This window comes from Zonotrichia leucophrys, chromosome 3 (assembly GCF_028769735.1).
Source record: "Zonotrichia leucophrys gambelii isolate GWCS_2022_RI chromosome 3, RI_Zleu_2.0, whole genome shotgun sequence".
Lineage (NCBI taxonomy): Eukaryota > Metazoa > Chordata > Aves > Passeriformes > Passerellidae > Zonotrichia > Zonotrichia leucophrys.
This window is the reverse complement of record NC_088172.1, coordinates 111,832,796-111,854,831: the sequence shown is the minus strand read 5'-3', so window position 1 is coordinate 111,854,831 and position 22,036 is coordinate 111,832,796. Positions and strand designations below refer to the sequence as shown.

General features: G+C 49.3%; 1 protein-coding gene across 2 annotated transcripts in view; it reads left to right on the top strand.

Moving 5' to 3' along the window:
* The first annotated feature begins 7,612 nt into the window (after window positions 1-7,612).
* Window positions 7,613-22,036, top strand: part of EXTL3 (exostosin like glycosyltransferase 3) — a 158,534-nt gene continuing 144,110 nt past the window's right edge. For both annotated transcript variants that reach the window (XM_064709976.1, XM_064709971.1), the window contains exon 1: window positions 7,613-7,701. The gene's annotated coding sequence lies outside the window, so the exon portion shown is untranslated. The remainder of the gene's footprint in view (window positions 7,702-22,036) is intronic.

The window sequence follows — 22,036 nt, the reverse complement described above, 5'->3', positions numbered from 1 at the left end:
CTTCCACTGTCCCAGGCTGCTCCCAGCCCTGTCCAGCCTGGCCTTGGACACTTCCAGGGATCCAGGGGTTTCTCTGGGCACCCTCTGCCAGGGCCTCACCACCCTCACAGGGAAGAATCTTTCCTCATATCCAATCTGAACCTACTCCAAGAAATCATTGCTAACAAAGGCTGAAACAAAACAGGTGGAAATAGAAGGGTTGTTTTATAAAAAGTCATTTTTGAGGAGTTATTCCAGCTCGGAGCTCCGGCCCGGTGGGACAAAGCCGCCGTCCCTGGAGCGTGACCGGCGGGGATCCAGCGCCCTGGGCTGCCGGTCGGACGGGTTTTTGTGATAACACTCCCGACACCTTGGGTTGATGCCCAGGCTCCAGTTTCAGTGCCTGCACCTTGTGCCACCTCTGCCCTGCACCCACGGCCTGCTGCTGATACCCCACTGCCTCTCCTGCTCCCCTTCATCCCACGGGGACATCCCAGCTGGGGAAAGCTGCTTTCTCCTCACCCACCTCCCTGAATTTGAGTTTTATGAGATCTCCCCTTCCCCTTTGCTTCCTGCCCCCATTTACTGCCTCCCCTGCAGCATTCCAAAGCCTCTGTATCCCAGGAGCTGGCTTAAAGCATTTCCAGGGTCTCCCAGGAGAGTGCTGCATGAATGCTCAGCAATTTGGAGCTATCCTGATGCCTGAAATGGTGGGAAGGCTGAAGAAGGGTGGATCTGCAGTGCCAAATGGTTGCCAGCCTCTTCCCAAGCTGCTGTAATGCAATATTTTAAATATAAATATGTTAATATTCCTGTCTGGTGCAGACATATCCTCCGCTGCTTCCTGTTCAGTGCTGGTGCAAGGGGTTCCTGCCTTTGGGAGAACGTGCTGAAAAAATCCCTTAAGGCCCTGAATTGCAACATAATCCAGCTCCAAATCCCACCTGGAATCTGCCAGAAGGGACGAGCCCCGACATTCCCCCAGATGCCTTCAAAGCCCTCTGATCTGATAAGGCTCAGCCCCTGCCAAAAGACACAGAACATCTGTTTGGCTGCAGAAAGGGGGGCTAGGGAAAAGTTAACCTTGCTCCTCTGCTTGAATTTTTGGGAGGCAAGCAGCTGCCAAGTTCTCCTCTGCAGGGTGGGTTTGGGGATTTCGTGGTGGTCCCAGACTCTGAGGACGAGGTGCCCTTGGGGACGATGGCACCGATGCACAGAGGGAGCAGCAGGGACATCGATGTGCTGGCTCCTGGAACAGCAATAAAATCTGGGGCTAACCAAGAGTTTGGACTTTTAGTGATGAGGGGAAGCACTCAAGCTGTGCCAGGAGAGATTCAGGTTGGACATCAGGAGGAATTTCCTGGCAGCAAACACTGGAGGGGCCGCCAGGGAGGTGGCGGAGTCCCCATGGGATCAGCCAGAACTTGGACTCGATGATCTCAGAGGTCTTTTCCTACCTAAACAATTCTGTGAAAACCAGAAACCACCTTTACTTTTCAACTCCTTTTCTCCACTCGAAATGTTTCTCCCTAAAAGCAATCCCGAAGAACCTGCTCGTTCCACAAAAGCTGCTGGGTGACCCGACCGTGTCAGCAGCGCTGCTCGGGCAGGGGAAGGGTTAACCCCGTTCTCCGGGAGCTTTAACTGCGAGCAGAGCCCGCGGGTCCTGCCAGAGCTCGTTAGCGCGGCAGCGGGGAGCGGGGCCGGGGCGCTAATTGGAGTGACGGCTCCGGAGCTGTGAGAAATCAGCGGCGGCACAGCGAGGAGGTGCCGGCCCTTAACAGGTGCGGGGTCACCCCCGGGCGCCCCAAAAACCCTGACCCCGTCACTCACTGCCCGTGACCCCTCTGCTCCCGCCGGCTGCTGGGCAGGATCTCCCTCCCCGAGCGGAGCAGCTGCCGCTGGAAGAGCTGTGAGTGGCAGGAATGAAAATTGTTTGTTCGTCGCTGGAAGCCCGGGCGGGAGGAGCCCCGGCAGTGACAGGGGGTATCACAGGGACATCTCCGATCCTGCCTGGAGCAGCCTGGGGCAGTAAATCCAAAATCGAATTCCCAGTGCTGCCTCCGGGGCTTTGCATCAGTCAGAGAAGTCGGATCGGGAGAGGTGCAGGGGCAGAAAAAGCTGCACCGTCCCACGAGATCATGTGCCCAATACAGATCAAGCAGCTCCAGGCATCAGGAGAGCCCTTCCTCCTCCCCCTCCTCCTCCTCCTCCTCCTCCGCTCCCGCTGTAATCAGAGCTCGTTGGACAGCAATTGTTTCCCCTGCATCCCGTTTTCCCAGGGATGAGCCATCCTTAAATGTTTTCCTCCATCGCGGGACAGTGGGGAATTGGGGTCCTGTTAAAAGAGCTCTTGGAGCAGCGCCGGGCGCGGGGAGGATGTTCTGCTGTGCAGGGGTGCTCGTTCAGGAGAGGAATTGGTGCTTGGGATGCTCGCAGAATCCTACAATGGTTCGAGGTTTGGGAGGATGATGTGGGAGAAGCCCCGCTGCCGATCCAGGGCAGTGCCCCACATCAGCCCTTGGGGCAGTTTGCCAGGATCCGCCGCAGCTTTCGCCCCCAAACCGCGGGGCAGAGCCCCCTGCGCTGCCCTGGGAGAGGAAAATCCGCAGGGAAAGGCGCGGGCTCATCCCCGCCCGTGTGAGCGCGACCCTGGGACACCGAGCACGGCCCGGGGAGCCCACGGGGGTCCCTCCGTGGGGCCAGGACGGCTGCGGAGATCCAGCCCGGAGAAGCGGCGTCCCCGGAGGAACAGAGCCGGGATTTTTAAGGCAACAGTGCCACCCTGTGCTCCGGGGACACCGGCGGCACGAGTGGCACGGAGGGATGGCACGCAGTGACACAGACATGCTTTGTGAAAAATGTTTCCTTGGGATTTTTTCTCCTGAGAAGCTGGGAGGCCTCAGGAACAAAATGCAAACATTGATTATCTGCTGCTGTGGAACGCAACAGGTGCATCTGTGATTGGTCTCATGTGGTTGTTGCTAATTAATGGCCAATCACAGCCCAGCTGTCCGGACTGTCTCAGTCACGAGCCTTTGTTATAATTCTTTTTCTATTCTTAGCCAGCCTTCTGATGCTTCTATTCTTTTAGTATAGTTTTAATATAATATACATAATAAAATAAGAAATCAAGCCTTCCCAAACATGGAGTCAACATTCCCATCTCTCCCCTCATCCCGGGACCCCTGCGAACACCGTCCCACACGCAGGAAGGTGGCGGTGGCGGCACTGGGGACGCATCCATGGGTACGGCAGGAAAAAGGGTGGCGTTCCCATGCCAGCCCCTCGATCCCACTGCAGCTGGGATCCTGCAGAGGCCAGAAATGTCCCTGCAAATGTGGTTTGTAGGGACGCCGTGAGAGCTGGAGAATCATGGAATGTGCAGAAATCGCATCAAACTCGGCGCTGCCCGGAGCTGCAAACGGGAGATTCGTGCTGGTTTATGCTTTTCCCAACTTTTCTGGTGCCCTGCAGTGCCTGGGCCGCAGAGCCCCCTGCTCTGTTCCATGTCCTGCCCCGAGGGAGATGTGGGCCCGGCCATGGCCGTGTCCCATCAGCGACCCTGCAGGAGGAGTCCCACGTCCTTTCCTCTGAGCCCCGGGACGGAGCAGCATCACCCGGGAGAAACCCCCGTGGGGACCTGGGGTAATTTAATTGTCACCAATTGGCCTCTAGGAGGGCTGGGGGGAAGCAGTTATTTTGTGCACAATTATTTGGTGTCTCCCCACCACCCCGAGACCAGAAGGAGCCCTGTGGGTGTCACCCGAGGCAGCCTCCAGGTGCAGCCCCAGCGAAAGGAGCACCAGGAGAACGGAGCAGAGCCATCTCTGCCATCACCTGGCTTGTTATTTTGATTGCTTCTCTCCTGATCTCTTGATCAGCTTGGTTTCAGCTCCCCAGGATTTCCCAGCACATTTCAATCCCCCATCACGGCCCAGCTCCCTCCATGGCCACGTACCCCAGACTGCTTCAGGTGTCAAATGGGACAAGAAGCTTTCGGGACATTTTTAGGGTCAGGTTTTGCTATTTTGGTTCCTCCCCAAGTGTGCACACACCCAAGGGCACAAGTACAAATCCACACACCCTGTATGGCCCCAGCCAGGCTGTTGGGAAGGCATTCCCCCGTCCTATAGGGTCCATATGGGATCCTCGGGCTGGAGGAGGGAGTTGTTTAAGGAAATTTCAAGGAAAAGAAATTTCAAGGAAATTTCAAGGAAAGGAAAGGAAATTTCAAGGAAAGGAAAGGAAATTTCAAGGAAAGGAAATTTCAAGGAAAGGAAAGGAAAGGAAATTGAAGGAAAGGAAAGGAAATTTCACGAAAGGAAATCAAGGAAAGAAGGAAATTTCAAGAAAGGAATCAGAAGGAAATTTCAAGGAAGGAAAGGAAAGGAAATTTCAAGGAAAGAAAGGAAAGGAAAGAAAGGAAATTTCAAGGAAGAAAGGAAATTTCAAGGAAAGGAAATTTCAAGAAAGGAAGAAGGAAATTTCAAGGAAGGAAAGGAAATTTCAGAAAGGAAAGGAAATTCAAGGAAGAAAGGAAATTTCAAGGAAAAGGGAAGGAAATTTAAAGGGAAAGAAATTTCAGGAAAGGAAATTTCAAGAAAGGAAGAAGGAAATTTCAAGGAAGAAGGAAAGAAATTTCAAGGAAAGGAAAGCAAAGGAAAGGAAAGGAAAGGAAAGGAAAGGAAAGGAAAGGAAAGGAAAGGAAATTTCAAGGAAAGGAAAGGAAAGGAAAGGAAAGGAAAGGAAAGGAAAGGAAAGGAAAGGAAAGGAAAGGAAAGGAAAGGAAAGGAAAGGAAAGGAAAGGAAAGGAAGAAATGGCCCATGGGTCATGCAAATAAATAAAGTAGGAGCAGCAGGGCATTTTAGGGAGACAGTTTTGCAGGAAATCTCCAGTGAGCTGGAGATGCAGCCACTTCTCTCTCTTGGATTCCAAAGGCTGATCTTTAGGGAATAACAGGCATAAACCTCTTAGCTGGTGTGCTGTCAGTGCCCATTGCTGATGAGCTGATTAAAATGGAGTGGAAAAGATTAAATTTGCCCCCCAAAAGGTACCCCAGGAGCTGCAGGCGATGGAGAGGAGATGCTCCTTGCTGGCTTTGCTCTTTCCTGTCCATCTCACCGCACCTGGATGTCCCATGGAAATGTTTCCAGGCTTTGTAATCTCCACAGATTCCATCACTGTGCTCCATTGGATTATCTGTGCCCGAGCTGCCACCTGGAGCTGTGGAAATGGTGCCAGGAAAACCAGTTAGAGGCAAAATTTCTCACAAAGGAGCCCCTATCCCATCCTTGGTCACTCCCTGGGGACATTCACCATATTTTGCTTTATTTAAGCTGTTCAGAACAGTCTTTGCTGCTCTGGGCATGAGACTTGACAGACACGCCAGGAAAACACAGGATTTCCTGGGATTTGAGGGATACTTGTAGCCCTCCCCAGAATTTGGCCAAATGTTGATTGGGACAGGGCCCCTGATTGTGCACAGAGTCACATCCCTGCCCTGGGAACAAACAGGAGCCTGTAGGAAGCCATCACAGGAACACAGGCTGCAGAATGGGGAACTGGGTTGAAAAAGAAGCTTTTTGAGTCAGAAGGAGCTGCTGGCAGGGTCTGAAATGTCACCTCACGTCTGCAGCAGACACAAGGTGGCATCAGAAAGCCAAGTCCTTCCTGTGAGGCTTCTCTTGCCCTGGAAAAGGAGAGAGAGGAGTTCCAGGTGTGCACACACCTGATTGCTGCGCCTCACAGTCCCTCAGCAATTCCCCTCTCCTGTCACAGCTGGGTCTTTTCCAGGTCTTGTCCATCACCTGCAGTTGCTTCTCCTGTCAGAAAACAATCCCAGGAATTACATTAGTAGGATTTGGTGCAAACTGGGAATGTGGATCAAGGCCTGTGAGGTCTCACTTTCAGAGTGGTATTTGGGCTTTAATCCCATTTTTGGGGTGATCCCACCGTGGCTGGCTGTAGGATCATATCCCACTGGGATCACCATCCCACTGGGATCACCATCCCACTCTCCCCAGGGTTTGCTGAGTTATTGGTCAGCCCCTGAGCAGGATCCCAGAGCTGGGCTCAGCAGAGCAGTGCTGACCCAGGGAGGCCAAGCCACAAAGTCTCGTTAATATTTAGGTGATTCTGCCACAGAGCTGCATTAATTATCCACCCAAGATGAATTAATTACCCACCTGAGATGCATTAATTACCTTTCCAAGCAGCCTGGGCACAGAGGAGAGGAGGAGTGGGGCTGTGACCCAGAGTCCCCAAACGCACTCTGGCCCCACATCCTCCTGCAACACCCTCGGGTACATCCAGTCCATCAATCCATACATTTCTATACATTTCCAGTCCCTCTATCCATACATTTCCAATTGATCAATCTATACATTTCCAGTCCATCAATCCATACATTTCCAGTCCATTGGTCCATACATTTCCAATCCATCAATCCATACATTTCCAGTCCCTCTATCCATACATTTCCAGTCCATCAGTCTATACATTTCCAGTCCATCAATCCATACATTTCCAGTCCATCAATCCATACATTTCCAGTCCATCAATCCATACATTTCTAGTCCCTCTATCCATACATTTCCAGTCCCTCTATCCATACATTTCCAGTCCATCAATCCATACATTTCTAGTCCCTCTATCCATACATTTCCAATCCATCAATCCATACATTTCCAGTCCCTCTATCCATACATTTCCAGTCCATCGATCCATACATTTCTATCACTACAGACGCCTCTATTTGTGTGTCTGACAAGTTCTCACAAGGGGAATGCTCTGAACCTCGCACCTCCAGCCACGAGTTTCACCCCAAGAGCTGATGTGCCCCAACATCTGCCCCTCCCTCTCCAAACCAGGGCTTCCCATTTATGTTCCAGAGGTGGTTGGGGTTCTGCCTGGGAATGGGCACAGAGAAAAGAAGGTTCTGGAGAGATCTTAGAGCCTCTTCCAGGGCCTAAAGGGGCTCCAGGAGAGCTGGAGAGGGACTGGGGACAAGGGATGGAGGGACAGGACACAGGGAATGGCTGCACACTGCCAGAGGGCAGGGATGGATGGGATATTGGGAAGGAATTGTTCCCTGAGGGTGGGGAGGCCCTGGAACAGAATTCCCAGAGAAGCTGTGGCTGCCCCTGGATCCCTGGAAGTGTCCAAGACCAGGTTGGACAGGGCTTGGAGCACCCTGGGATAGTGGGAGGTGTCCCTGCCCATGGCATGGGGGTAGAATATTGTGATATTTAAGGTCCCTTCTAAAGCAAAGCATTCTGGGATTCTAAGTTTTTACACAGGCACAAACATATAAATAAATAAATAAATAAATAAATAAAATATATGCATACCAGATATCCATGAAATTACATACATATACATACATATGTGAATATATAAAATATATATAATATATATATGTGTGTGTATATATATATATATATGCATGTATATACCACACGTATACATACACAGCGATATACATTTATACCCTCACCCTATTAGAACCCCAAATCACCCTGCGGGTCCCCCCGCGCCCCTTCCCCCCCGAGGGCACCCCGCAGGCGGGAGGTGCCACCAGAGGGCACCGCGCCCCCATTTTTGGGCGCCGCTTCCCAGAATGCAGCGAGTGGGGCCGGGGGCTCCGCGGGCTCCGCACGCCGGGCTGCGGCCGCGGGGACAGCGCGGAGCTCCGCGGGGCAGCGCGGCCCCTCCGCCAGGTAAGCGCCGCTCCCGGCACGCTTCGGACCGCACGGTGTTATTTCATTTCATTCTATGGTATGTTATTTTATTGGATTTATCTGCTGTTTTTGGTTTTTTTTTTTTAATTTGAGTTTATTGGTTTCGCTTTTATTTTAATTTTTTTCCCCGCATTTATTTAAATATTTTATTTCTTTATTTTATTCTACTTTATAATCACTCCCCGCCTCACAGGAGGGGCTCAGGCGGGGAGCAGCAGCAGCCCCTCCCGGGCTGGGTCCCTCTTGGAGGAGACCATCCTCCTCCTCCTCCTCCTTTCCCCCCCTATCCCGGGATGGAGATGTCCCGGGGGCTGAGCGTGTTCCTGCGGCTGGGGGTGTTTGGGGACTGGGGTTTTTCCACTGGGATGAACCCTGGCAGCTGCCCTCTTGGAGGGGGGAGTGGGCTTTTATCCAGGTCCCCAAAGTTGGGGGAAACTCGCGCCGGTGGCCCCGGGGTGGCAGCGGCTCCGCTCCCGCTGCGCCGGGATGGTGCAACATAAATTCTGTTTAATGTGACGGCTGCGATGAACAGCGGGCGGGGGCTGCTCTGCCCCCGTGAAAGTTGCGTTCGAGTTTGGCAATTTGGGCCATGGGGAACATTGGAGGCTTTGGGAGGGTTTCTGTGGAGCAAGGAGCAATCCCTGCAGGAGGGGAGCCGGGAATGGTCAGAGGGGAGGCGAGCGGTGCCCGGGAGCAGAGGAATGGGTTTGGCTGCCCTTAAAGAGAAATCTCGGCAGCGCCGGGGTCGTGGAACCTTCATGGTTCAGCTACGGCCGCGTTCACTCCGTGTCTGGGATGTGAACCAGAGCAGAGCAAAAGGACTTGGAGAAGTCAGGATGCTCTGGTCCCTTGGATCTCGGGTGCTCAGGACTCGCCATCTCTCTGGAGTTGTGTTCTGAGTTGGTTAAAAACCTGGTTTGCACGAAAGCTCCCAGACAGAGCAGCATGAAAGAAATTTCTCCTGAGCCAGCGAGGGAAGCTGGACCCGAGCTAAAGCAAATAAACTTGAATTTCATCATGCTGGGGCTGGGTTTCTTTGTGTTCCGCTCCGCTGTGGGCAGCCCGGGCTTCCCACAGCCCCGTCCAACCTTCACCTTCAAATGTGCCTCAGTGGCCGAGCAAAGAAACTTCTGCTCTTTCGTGCAAACCCCGCTCCCCGCGGACCCTGCTCTGTCCTCTGCCTCCCTCGGGCTTTTCTCGGTGTGCTTCTCGCCTGGCTTGCTGCAGGAAGGGGCTTTGCAGGGTTTCTGCTCCAGGCTGAGATGCCGCAGACGTGGAGAGTGCGAGCATGGCTGACCTGGCAGGGCTGTGCGTCAGCCGGAGCCCTGCGCTCCGCTCCGCCCGGGGATGCGCCGGCTCCGCGGGCAGCGCGGCTCAGCAAGGGAGGGAAAAGGAGGGGAAATGGGAAATTTATCCCTGCTAAAAGCAGAAGGTGCTGAGGTGTTTCTCTGCCCATTCCTATTGCTGCAGATGGGACCAGGTCTGGGCACAGGAGCCCAGTGATCCTGGGAATGTGGCTGTCCAAAACTGAGGGGATTTCAGGGGTGGAGGTGCTGGTGCACATCCTTGTTAGGAGACTATAAATGGATAATTTTATCCCTGCTAAAAGCAGAAGGGGCTGAGGTGTTTCTCTGCCTGTCCCCATTGCTGCAGACCTGGCCAGGTCTGGGCACAGGAGCCCAGCTGTGTCCCAGTGATCCTGGGAATGTGGCTGTCCAAAACTGAGGGGATTTCAGGGGTGGAGGTGCTGGTGCACATCCTTGTTAGGAGACTATAAATGGATAATTTTATCCCTGCTAAAAGCAGAAGGTGCTGAGGTGTTTTTCTGCAGACCTGGCAAGGTCTGGGCACAGGAGCTCAGCTGCGTCCCAGTGATCCTGTCCAAAGCAGGAGCTGAGGGGATTTCAGGGGTGGAGGTGCTGGTGCACATCATTGTTAGCAGACTATAAATGGTCCCAGAGAAACCTTGGGGCAAGAGCTTTCTCCCTGCTGGGACCAGCAATGCAGGATGGGCACTTTGTGTGCTGGAGTGAGGAGGAGATGCAGTCCAGTGCCATCAGAGATGGGGAAATGGGGTATTAGCAGGGAAAAAATAATTTAAAAATCAATATGAAATGATGTGTTGTGCTCTATGTGCTTTTTTAAAATAAATAAGGGGGGATGCAAGCCTGTTGATCCCATAGCAAAGGCCTGGAGGAACCTGTGGCTTCTCTGCTGCCCTGCCAGCGCAGAATTTACTGGTGAGACATAAAATCACTGTAATTCATTAAATGCATTCCATCTTCTCACAAGGAAACAGATTAAATGTAGGTGCTGATGTCTCAAGTGCCTGTGAAATGCTGTTACATGGGCAGAGAGGGAAGATTTTGACACATTGCACAGGTTCCATCCATTAGTCATAATATTTCCACAGCGTGCCACACGTGCACTCACATTTTTGTGTAAATGGACGCATGGGAAGCAAATTCAGAGGTGACACAAGAAAATGTGGAGAAACTCAGGTGGGTTTTTCCCTGCAGGACCCTTTGTCATCCAAGAGGGTCCTCCATTTGTGGCTGCTTTCTTTTTTCTGATCCATTTTTGGCTGCTTTGTACCAGTCTCCCTGCTTTGGAGGGAGGGAGGGAGGATGGAAATGTTGCAATTCCCGTTGAAGAGTTTGACATTTTGTAGCAGATAAAGCCAAATGCAGACAGTTGCTTCGGTTTGGCTCCTTTTCGCTGAGTTTGAGGGAAGGCAGGATGGGATTCAGGCTGGAGGTGGAGAAGGGAGGTGGCACATACATCCCTCGTGTCACAGTGGCATCCAGCTCTGGTGTTTTTAGCAGGCATACATCTCTGGGAACAGGCTCTTTCCAACTGGTTTTGTGCCCAGAAACTTGAATCACTCATATCCAGCAAAAATATGAAGGTGAGGGAACATCTGCTCCCATATCACTGACGTCAGTTTTTGTGGCAGCTGTGATTTGGTCACTGGGGATCCCAAAAAGGATTTTGTGACTGTGGGGTGAGCTGGAACTGAAGGTTCACAACCGTTTCCTTTATTTCTTCTATTTCTCTGTCTCCCTGGGGAATGAGAAAGGGTTTCCAGTCCCATGTCAGCACTGGTTTTTATTGTATCTGTAGTTGGTCTCTGGTGGGTTCGGGAAGCAGCTGCCTGGAAATGGTCAAGCAGAAGTTTTATGGTTCTTGTAGCAGGACCAGGAGAGGTCCTGGTGGTCCTTCAGATGCTCGAGGTCGTCAGATGGATGTTCACACCTGCTGACTGCTCCCAACCAGGGATGGCTCTTTCCAGATGTGCCATTTTTTGGGTTTCTTCCCCAAAAATCCCCTGGATTTTCCACAACTGGGATGTCCAGTTGCAGAAGGAGATGGAGCTGCTCTCTGGGCTGTGTCACATCCCTGCCCTTTCTCTATTCCCTTGGAAAAATCAGAGAGTTTTCTATGGAATGTGGCCCAGAGATGCTTTTTCCTTCATAATAAGTCTGAACTTGCCCAGTTCAGCTGCAAAACTCTCAGCTGCTTGCATGGGCCACTCTTTAAAAACAAAGGCACTCAAAAAACTATTATTTTCCCAAAAAATAGCTTTGGTGGCTGTGACAGTCACTGAGTCACATTCCTGGTGTTTAAATGATGGCTTTGTTCCTATTAGTTAATAAGGCAATTATTATGATAGGAAATTAACAGGAAATTGTTAAACAAATTAATTCAATTAAAAGGAAATGTTAACGAGGATCTGCCCTTCTCTGGGGGTGCCTGTGGCTGATCCCTGTACGAGATCTGTGCACTGCAGATATCGGGGGGAGCTGGGGGACACAGATTGGCCGTGTGGCTCCACAAGGGGACCGTGTGCTGGCCAGCCAAGTGGCTGCCGTGGCAAGGGGAGCATCCAGCTCTCAGCAGGGGCTGGCAGCAAAGCCAGGCTCGCCTTTGACTCAGCTGGCTGGGAGGTGGGAGCGGGTCCTGGTGCCAAAGCGGAGAAACTCCTCAGTTCTGAAATAGGGCAGAAAGAGGAATCGCTGCCAGCGATGCACAGGGGCTGGGAGGAGGCAAAAAGGGTGATGAAAATCACTCATCAGCCCTGATGCATCTCCAGCGTGGCCTTGGGAACAGACCCACCTTCAGGTGGTATCAAAATGGCAAAAAAAATCTGATGTTCCTGGCTGCCTTGAGTGCCACTGCCCTCATGTGCTGTGATCCTGTCCCAGACTTCCACTGAGTCCTGGCTCTGGCCTAGGTTTGCCAATCTGAGATTTCTTCCAACCAAAAATCAGAAAACTCTGAAAATTTCAAACAAAAGCCCAAGCAATTCTTTCTCTTGCAGCTTTCATTTCACAGTTCACCTCCCTTTCTGGCTGTAATTCCTGCTGGGGCTTCTGGCTTCCTAGAGAAAGGGTAAAAAAAGAAAAAAAGAAAGCAGGCATTTAATAATAGATCAAAAATGAGATTATGCAGTAAGTCAGCCCTCCCCTTCCCAAAATGCAACCAAAGAAATTGCAAATCACCTTGAAAAAGGAAAGGAAAACAGTGTAGATCAAACCCAATGTTAAGTATGGATGAGGTGTTTATATTTTATTTAATGGCTGTGTTCTGTCCTAGAGCAGCCACCCTCCCCTGAATTCCTGTTTGTGATTAATTAAACAGTAGAGATGAACTGGGATGGGGCAAATTCAGTGGATCTCCAAATGGGAATGCACAGGTTGGCTGTTTGCTGTAGTTGGAGGCAGCTCCCAAAAACTTGGAGGTTTGATGAGAGGCTCCTTGTCCATCCCTGGTGACTCTGGAGCAGTTCTGACCACCTTTGGTGCAGCACTGGGGTCACCTAGGGAAAGGAACCCAAGGGGCTTAGTGCCAAACGAGTGGGTGCCAGCAGAAGGGCCATGATGGAGGGAAGAGGTGATTATTAATCATGGCTAATTAGTCACCAGCCAGGCTAGGCTGCCCTGGGAAGCTGGGCAAGCCCCAGCCTGGGCCAGCGCTCAGCCAAGGCTTGATGAGACACGACTTCCCTGGAGAGGAGGCTCAGCCCTGGCGCTGGGCATGAGGCTCTCAGCCCCAGGCCTGTTCTGGTGTGCTGTGAATCCTCTGGCTCCTTCAGCTTTGGGTTTGGTGGGGCCAAATGTGGGAGGGTGGGAGCTGAGATGGGCCTTGGGCAATGTCTCCTGCTGGCTCATCCCTGAGGTCCCAGAGCCAGCGTGGATGGTGTGTGTGCCAGGAGTGCAGGCTCTGCTGGGCTGGGAGGAGCTGCCAGGGAAAGGCTCTGGCTCTTGCACGGTGGCTCCACCAGGACAGCAGAGGACCTTCAGCCTGACCCCCCTGAGATCCTGGTTGCACCCTTGAAGAGTAAAATATCAAGAGGGACACGAGGCATAGAGAGTCCTCTCCCATGTCATCCTTCTCCAACATGGATAACCCATCCTGGGTCATGGCATGAGGATGAACCTCCACACAGGACCACATTGGAGCAACCTGGTCTAGTGAAAGGTGTCTCTGTCCATGGCAGGGGGTTGGAACGAGATGAACTTTTAGTTCCCTTATACACAAGCCACTACACATGTGTATGGTTTGCTGTAAATCCTCTGGCTCCTTCAGCTTTGGGGTTTGGTGGGGCCATTGCCACAGGCCATGTGGGAGGGTGGGAGCTGAGATGGGCCTTGGGCAATGTCTCCTGCTGGATCATCCCTGGGGTCTCAGAGCCAGCGTGGATGGTGTGTGTGCCAGGAGTGCAGGCTCTGCTGGGCCGGGCTGGGAGGAGCTGCCAGGGGAAGGCTCTGGCTCTTGCACGGTGGCTCCACCAGGACAGCAGAGGACCTTGAACCCCCCTGAGATCCTGTCTGCACCCTTGATGAGTAAAATATCAAGAGGGACACGAGGCACAGAGAGTCCTTCCTCTCCCATATTATTCTTATCCAACATGGATAACCCATCCTGGGTCGTGCCATGAGGATGAACCTCCACACAAGACCATGTTGGAGCAACCTGGTCTAGTGAAAGGTGTCTCTGTCCATGGCAGGGGGTTGGAATGAGATGAACTTTTAGTTCCCTTCCAACAGAAGCCACTACACGTTTGTATGATTCTGTAAATTTATATAAATTTTCTTTCTTGCTAAATCACCCAGTTTCAAGCACAGAAGGTGCCACAGCCCCTCTCTGTGAGAAGAAGAGGCTGAGGAGCTGCATCCATCACAGCTCTGGTGGTGAAGGCAGGGCAAGGAGAGAACAGGAGCAGCAATCCCGTGCTGGGTCTGGCACATGGGGCTGGGAATGTTCACCAAGGGCTGCCAGAGCACCAGAGGAGGCAGAAGCTGCTGGAAATCACCACTCCCATGTGTGATTAGCATCCTCTAAGGTGTTCATTTATCTTCCTTGTCACCCTCTTGGTCTCAGCTTTCTACTTGTAGAGTTGGAGAAGAATCTGTTTCATCACCTGCTGGGCTGCTGCTCTTCGTGTTTATTCCCCAGAAGGAAGAAAATTAGATGTGCCAGAGATGAAACTTTAAAAAAATAAATAAATCCAGACTTTGGAAACAACCACTTGGAGGTAGAATGAGCCTCAACAAGAAAATATTTATCTTTCACCTTTTTCTGAGACTGGCTGGGACTAAAGTGCAGGGAGAAGACAGGGCAAGGTTTACTTTCTTTTAATTTCAAATATATTCTGAAAACAGAGCAGTTGGAATTCCCTTTTTTCCTTGAAGTTGCTTTGCCAAGTTTGGCTGGAGAAACCCAGCTGAAAGCCTTGCCTTGGTGGATGTGGGATGGAGGCAGGAACACATTTATTTTCTTTATTTACCTATTTTTACCAGTGGGGCCCTGGGGCAAACAGCAGAGCCGTGGCATGCAGGCAGCAGGAGCACTTTTCCCTCCCAATCCCTTTTCCCAGCACCAACAAGATCAGCACTGAAGATACACAATTGAGTCAGCAATGCAGATGCCATCAAATGTCTGCTTTATTCCAGAGCATGAATCAGAGCAGTGTCAGAGCCTCAGATCTGCATCTCCTGATAAGAGTGCAGTTACCTCTGAGGGAACCAAACACGGTGAAATCCCATTATCCTGCCTCTTGCAAGCCCCTATAACTCACTGGGACCAGCAGTGCTGATTTTAATGCAAATTCTGCTGCAGCACGTGCAGACTGCTGTTTTTTAAATTTTTAAATTTTTTTTAAATCCCACACCCTGGAGCCAAAAGGTGTTGTAGGTTTATTATCTGTTTGTATTGGATGGACCAGCATGGCTATATGTACATACATATGTATGTGAATGTATAAATATGAGTATTTTCTGGAGCACAAGCTGTCTGTGTTAAGCCCTGTTAGACCAGTAAGAGCAGCCTGTGCCACCAGTCCAGGTGCTGGCTGCTCACTCTATGTGTTTTTCCAGTGTATGGTGTCCTTGGAGAAAAAATGGATTCACTTCATTTGACTCTCCAACCATGCTTTTACCTCCAAAACAATCTTAATTTCAAGGCTTAAAATCTTTCCCTTTCAGTTTGCTGTGGGAATCACATGAAGGAGTGAAACCCTTTGTGCCCAGAAGTTCTCTGCCTCTCCCCTGCAGGACTTTTCCATGCCCAGCTCTGTGACAGGCCAGCTCAGTGACAGTTTCCTGCTATTGTTCCACGGGGACAGCTGCTGGCTCCCTCCACAAGGGTCATGTGTGGTCACTGCCTTTTGCATCATTGCCTCTTTTCTCCTGATCCCAGGGCTCCAGCTGTGTTCTGTTCCTGCTGCAGTCCCCATTCTGCACCTGGCCTGAAAAGCCTCAGTGGGATGGAAGGAGGCCTGCACTAGGGCAGTTTATATCCCCTAAAAATGCAGTTTATATCCCCTAAAAACAGACACAACAGTGAAGTTTTGCTAAAATCTGTCTGGATTGCCCCCAAGGGACACGTGGAGCTGTTTAAAAGACATTTATGCCACTGTGGTGGTGGTGGAGGCAGAGAAGGATAATTTTCACCTCAGATTCCTCTTTTGAGGGGCTTGTTTGTTCCTTGGGGTTTTTCTGCACCAGAGACTACCGAAGTTGAGGGGATAAAAAGCACTTCTGTGGTTTTCCATCTGTAGATTTGAGGGAAAATGAGTTCAAATCCACCACCTTGAGCTACATCATCAATCTCACTGCAGAAACATGGAGCCTAGACATTAATAATTAGGAGCTTGCACAATAAAGGACTGGAATATTTCACAAATGACACACCATCTTTGGATGCAGCTGATGCTGTGCAGAGATCTGTGTGAAAGTTCTGTGCAGCCAAGGTGCAGAAGCTTTTGCTCCCATTTTTGCCTCTTGAAGAAGAAGAAAATGGGAAGGAAAAATCAGGTTGCACCCCCAAAGTATTCACTAAAGCTCAAGTATGGGAGTTTTAATGTTTCCCCCTATTAGAAAGTGTTTGTATGTGCTGAAAGAAAATTATGCCAATTAATAGTTATCCTTTCCCAGCTTCCCACGTCTTGAAATCACTCCAGTGCAGCCAAGCTGCTTCCTATCAAACTTCACACAAAAAAGAAAGGATCTGCTGGGCTGTGACTGAACATGAGCAGTGTTACTCCCCAGGGGTTTGTGTCCCTGAGGTTTGAGGGCAGCAGGAAAAGGGCTGTGGGATGACAAATGGAACTCCACAGTTGTTCATTCATGCTCCAGCAAAGCTTTGGTTTGGGTTGTAGATATTTCCCAGCCACGAGGCTGAAATCTCAGCAGCTCTAATGTGAATATTCTTCACCTTTTTTTGTTAATGCAGTTTGGAGTAATTGGAGGGCTGGTGATGTTTTGAGCAATTTATCCACCTGGGAAATGATGACCTTGGATTTATTCAATCAAATATTATCAAGATTAAGAGTGCAAATAGCTGAGCTTGTCAGTCACAAGGAATTGTGTTGCAGCCTGGGCTCAAATCCATCACCTGAAACCAGGGGACTCTGGCAGGATATTCTTCATTCATCAGCAAGAGGCATCACAGCAAGATCATCTCACTGTAATTCATCAATTTATCAGGCTACTCAATTAAGTGGGGGCTGGAGAGAGGATAAAGGGAATGATTCTGTCTGTTGTAATGAATCTTTGACCACCTGAGGACTTTTTTGCTCCTTGCTCTTCTGTGTTTCTGTTGCCTTGAAGGCCTTGTTAAAAGGAAAACATAATCACAGTGGTGGTGGAGAGAGGCTTAAAGAATTAAAAGGATTGATGAATTAGAGCTTTTGCTCTACCTGATTGTCACTGACCTGGGCCTGACAACCACAATCTGCAGAAACTATTGGAATATGTATCCCAATATAACCAGTTAGATGGTGCCTAGGCCAGTTCTGACCTTCGCTGCTTGGCCAGAGGCAGCACTGTGGTGTTTAACCCCAGAGATACCTTGGCTGGCGGCAGAGTGCAGCGGGGCACAAGACAGGACTCCGTTCTCCTCAGGAGAGAGCTTCTGGCGATGGTGGAGAGAAAGGGAATGGATTCTGCTAGAAGGTAGCCAGATGTTTATTCCATGAGTACAGATACGTCTGCACTGGGCCACTGCTGGTAACAGAATAAAGGCCGCATGGTCTCATTCACATTTTAAGCTCAGGACAGGGGAAGGGGAGGGGACAGGTGAGTCACCAACCAGGTGAAGGGGCAGGGTCTCAAGGTACTAGGGTCACCTATCACACGACGCCTTGCTGGTATGTTAGCCTGATTGACAGGGCACACTCAGCGAGGGGCGAGGGGGAAGGGAGAAGGTAAAACAGGATATTGCAACACACCACAACAGAAACCTTGGAGAATCTTGGGTGGACTTATGGAAGAAAATGACTGAAGTGAGACTTTGTGCAGCCTGGAGTAAAGGGATGGACCTGGATCCATCTCAGCTCTGTTCTGTGTCTGTGGTGCAACCCCAAGCTCGTTGGTGAAACATTTGGGAGTGTGGTGCAACCTCTGACTGCTGGGAGGGTCCTGGCTGCCATCAGCTGCCCTGGGACATTGGCAGTGTCATTCTGCTGCTGGCCGATGCCAAAAATCTGGGTTGGTGGTTTCTTTATCAGTGTGGTATTTTAGACATTTGGCCAAGTTCATCCAAACACTGATTTTTCTGCGTGGTTACACCTAAATCTCGAGGTTGTTTCACTGCTTGGGATCTCTGCTCTGTGACACAAAAGCCAACATCTGCGTTGTTTTGTTACAAAATGAGCCTCGGTCTCACCCAATCACCCCATGTTTGTGCCACCCCAACAACTTCTGAACCCGGGCAAGCCTGACTAAGAAACGCCGGGCTGAAGGGCAATGAAGGTTGTGTAAGTTCATGAAAAACAGGCGTGAGGGATAGCCCAGGTACTCACAGAGCCTCGGGGCGGGGTGGAGCTCCAGCTGGATACCAGAGAGTCCTCAGGTGGGAGGGAAGGAGGGAAATCTTCCAGCTGTTCATGGGCTCCACAAACGGGAGCCAGAGCGGGGCCCTTCGCTGCCCTGGCACACCTCGGGCCCGTGGATGCCCATCTCTATTTGCAATAAAACCGATTTTCAGTTTAAATACAGTGGAAGTTTAGGCAAAAGTAGCCCGGAGTGAGGTGTAGCTGCTCGTCTGCTTTCTGCAGAAACACAGCAAAAGGCTTGAGCAAGCCCAAGTGCTCCGGATCAGGAAAGCATTTCCTCCCACCTGGGTTTCTCACGTGTCCTGTTGTTTTCTTTCAACAAAAGCAGAAGAAAGGGAGAGTTCATTTGAATTTAATGCTAAAATATCTCCAAAAAGATGAAGCAAAAGGAACTGTTAGAAAGAGGGATAGGTGGAGATTAAAACCACTTTATTTCTCTCGTTGTCCCTTGCACACTCATTATACATATACATTGCCTGATCATGTGCTAAACAGGAAAATAAATTGTAAAGGAGACAATACAAATCAGGATGAAAGGGGAAATGAAAAAAGAGCCTGAGTCAGGTCTGCTCTGCTTATCTGAGCCGAGGGGGAGCCTGGTGCTCCTGACAGATTTTTTCAGGCAAGATAATGCATTGGGTTGATGACAGTTTATGAGATAGACTTCGAGGGGTATGAAAATTGCTGGTAGGTACTTGAATGGCTCTGACTGCACGGAGTGAATTGGAGTCGAGGCGCAACAATTTCCCTAAAGCTGTGCAGATTAACATAAAAATACCAAGGAAGTCCAATCTTTGAATTTTTATCTGCTTCAGCTCGAGAGAGTCAAATAGGGGCATTACAGAAGTGCCATCCATTTGAATCGATTGTCACCGCAGCTTTTGTGGAAAGGCTGCATCTGGGCTTATTGATAACGTTGTTGAGGTGCTTAGAAACACAAGTGTGTTGGGTTTGTTTTCCCTTTAGTAACTTATTCTTGTTTCTGGCATTTTGTTAAGATATTTTTTAGTTCTGGTCTCCTCTGGAGATCTCTGCTGAGCTGAGCATTGGTAACAGAGATGCTCTGTGCATCTTTTCTCCAAGAGCTTGCCATAAACCTGAATCTGTTTCAAAGCTTTCTTGTAAATTTTAAGGTAATTTTATTTGCTGGAGGAAACACTGACATGAAGGAGAGAATCTAAGAATTGTGATTTACCAACCTTTTAGTGAGGAGGCATAGCTAGGTGCTTTTATTCCTTATTTAAACCATATAAGCTGAAATGTGAGTTTAGTGCCCAGAACCTCCTGTTGGTCTCCATCCTAGCATCACTTCACCCATTTTACTTCTCCTGCTCTGCTGTTCCCTGCCTGCACAAAGATACAAAATCAGCCTCACACATTACAGGAGTAACTTCAGATGTGAAGTTTCAGGTTTGGGGACAAGTGTTGTAGGCTGTAGATGTGTCCTGCTGTCGAAGAAACACGAGGCAAGTTCCACCTACTGAGGGGGCTGTGTCACTGGGAGCCTCGTGCTCCTCTGGTTTCAAAAATTGCTTTTTAGGAGCTGTGGCCAATGACTTCAGCGTTTTGCCTTTGTTCTCATCTTTATAAACAGTTCCTGCACCTAAGGAGGTGGTTGTGAGAATTAGTCACTGGCTTTAGAGCTCTTTGAAGGCTGCAAGTGGTAGATTACAGCTCAGTGTTTATTAATGCCATGGCTTAATGTGATGAGAGCGTTTCCCAGCCCAGCTGGTTGCAGGGGGCTTTGCCTCACTGGTCTCCCCCAGCTGTTCCAGCTGTGCCCCCCATTACCTGGCCCATCTCACCTGATCCATGGGCTGCAGCAGCAGGAGCCTTCCCTCTCCACGCTCCCCCAGCCGGTTCTGCTTCCCCTGGCATCCTGCCACAGCACAAGCCAAGTTTAAATCTGGTTCTGTGTTTTTGGCTTCCTTCCTTCAAAATGTTTTCAATTTTCTTGGCTTTAACCGATCCCAGTGGCATCTTTTTATGATGCACTTTATTCTACTGCTTCAAGTGCAATAACACTCCTAAAGTTCAGTCTATTTTTAATTACCAAAAAAAAAAAAAAAAAAAGGCAGAGCATAGCATTGTTCTGTCACTGGTAGTGGGAGAAAGGGAGGATTTTTCTTCGTCTTTAAATTTGATTGGATTTAAATCTCTATGTATGTAGTGGTTTTTGCTGTAATTGGAAGGGCAAATGGCAGTTTGCTCTTGCACTCTAGGGAGCCAATAGTGGTATTGATTAAACAAAAACATTGCCACGTGTTGGGGGATCTCAGAGTGCCTCAGGCCTGGTGAATGAAGATTTGGACAATGTTATCACTTTCTCTGCTTCCCTCTCTGATGAGGAAGCTGAAGAAACTTTGTAAGGCTGACACTGAGGTAATGCTTGCTGGGACAGCTCCTGACCTGTAGCAGTGCCTGTGCACAGCTGGGTCAAACCCTGCCCACAGCAGCTGCAGGAGAGATTCCCATGTTTGTTCTCCACTCTGCCCCTCTCCCTGAGCTCTGTTTGGCTGCTCTTGCACCCAAAATCCTCCTTGCCTGTGGCTGCTGTGGTGGTGTCAGCCCATGAGTTTCTGCAGTTCCTCTGCAGGCAGGGATTTGTGGGGAGAGAAAAAAGGATGGGAGGAGGACAGTGGCTGTGTTTGGGTTGTGTGAGTGTCCTCTCCTTGACAGGTAGGTTAAAGAAAATGTTTAGCCAAGCGGTTTTTGCCACTTTTCATTTTACTTGCGCATCAGCTCTTCCTTTGCATGAGAATAGAAATTAATTTTGTTTCAAGTTCTAGAAACCTGAAGACATGCTGAATAGGTAGAAGTTTGTTCTATTTATAGGTTGTAGAATTTCTTTGTACAATAAACCAGTTTGTTTTAATTTAAACTATGTATTCAGCATATTTAGCTTAATTTTATTTAACTACAAGTTCAACATGTCTTTTTCATTGTTTTTTAAATTTGTGAAATAAACCCAAAGTACAATGAAAAAGTCAGACTAGTCATTAAGAAACTTCATTTACCATTTTTAACATCAAATGTGTTGACTTGCATAGTTTATTAATTTTTACAGATGCCCAACTGTAAAAATAGGGCAGCTTGGCAGTTCAGGCAAAGGCCTGATTTATGAAGACATATGCCTTTGTTGTTCTCCACAAGCAAAAATAAGCCTTTCATTAAAGAAAAAAAAATCAAAAAATGCAAAGCAAGAGAGTTTAAATCAATCAGAATTGAAGTATTTTGCTCCTGTTTTGCATCAATAAATCCTGCATTAAAGGCAGAAAAGGCAGGATGGTTGAAGAAGGATTGGCAGGCAAGTTAGCAGTAGTGTTCCTCGTGGACTGGTCTCAAGCCTGGTGTTAATGAAGGTATTGACTAATGATAGAGCAGAAATTAATGGGATTTGGAGGTATCATCAAAAAAAGGAAAACCAGGAGATCCCAGGAGAAGAATGACTGACTTTGGGACCATTTGTCTGTAAGCAAATGTGAGTTCTTGTAATGCAAACCCTGAGAGAAAGCTGGGGGTTCTGTGTGGGCATTGGGATGTATTAATCAACCATAGGATAAATCTGATGTCCTGATGATAAAGATTCATCTGGGATCACATTTGTCACCTGAATTATTCCCACTGGTGACAAAGAAATGCGAATGCCACTGCAAGAGGTTTTAGTGAGGCATGGCTGAAAATGCATTCTGCATTCCTTGTCCATAGGAGAGAGATTGATTCCAGCTGGAAAAGGAGCAGCTGAGGGCATCTGCTGGAAATGATCTGGAGAACAGAGAATCTGGCTCCCAAAATGATTAAAGGAACCTGGACGGTGATGTGGTGACAAAAAAAGGCAGAGAGAAATTAGATTCCTCCTCTATAAATACACTGGTGTAAATACCAGAGAGGGAGAAGAGTTATTTAAGTTAAATGACAATTCTGGCACAAGAACAAAAGGCTCAGAAAAAGTTTAGGCTGGAAAAGAGCAGAATA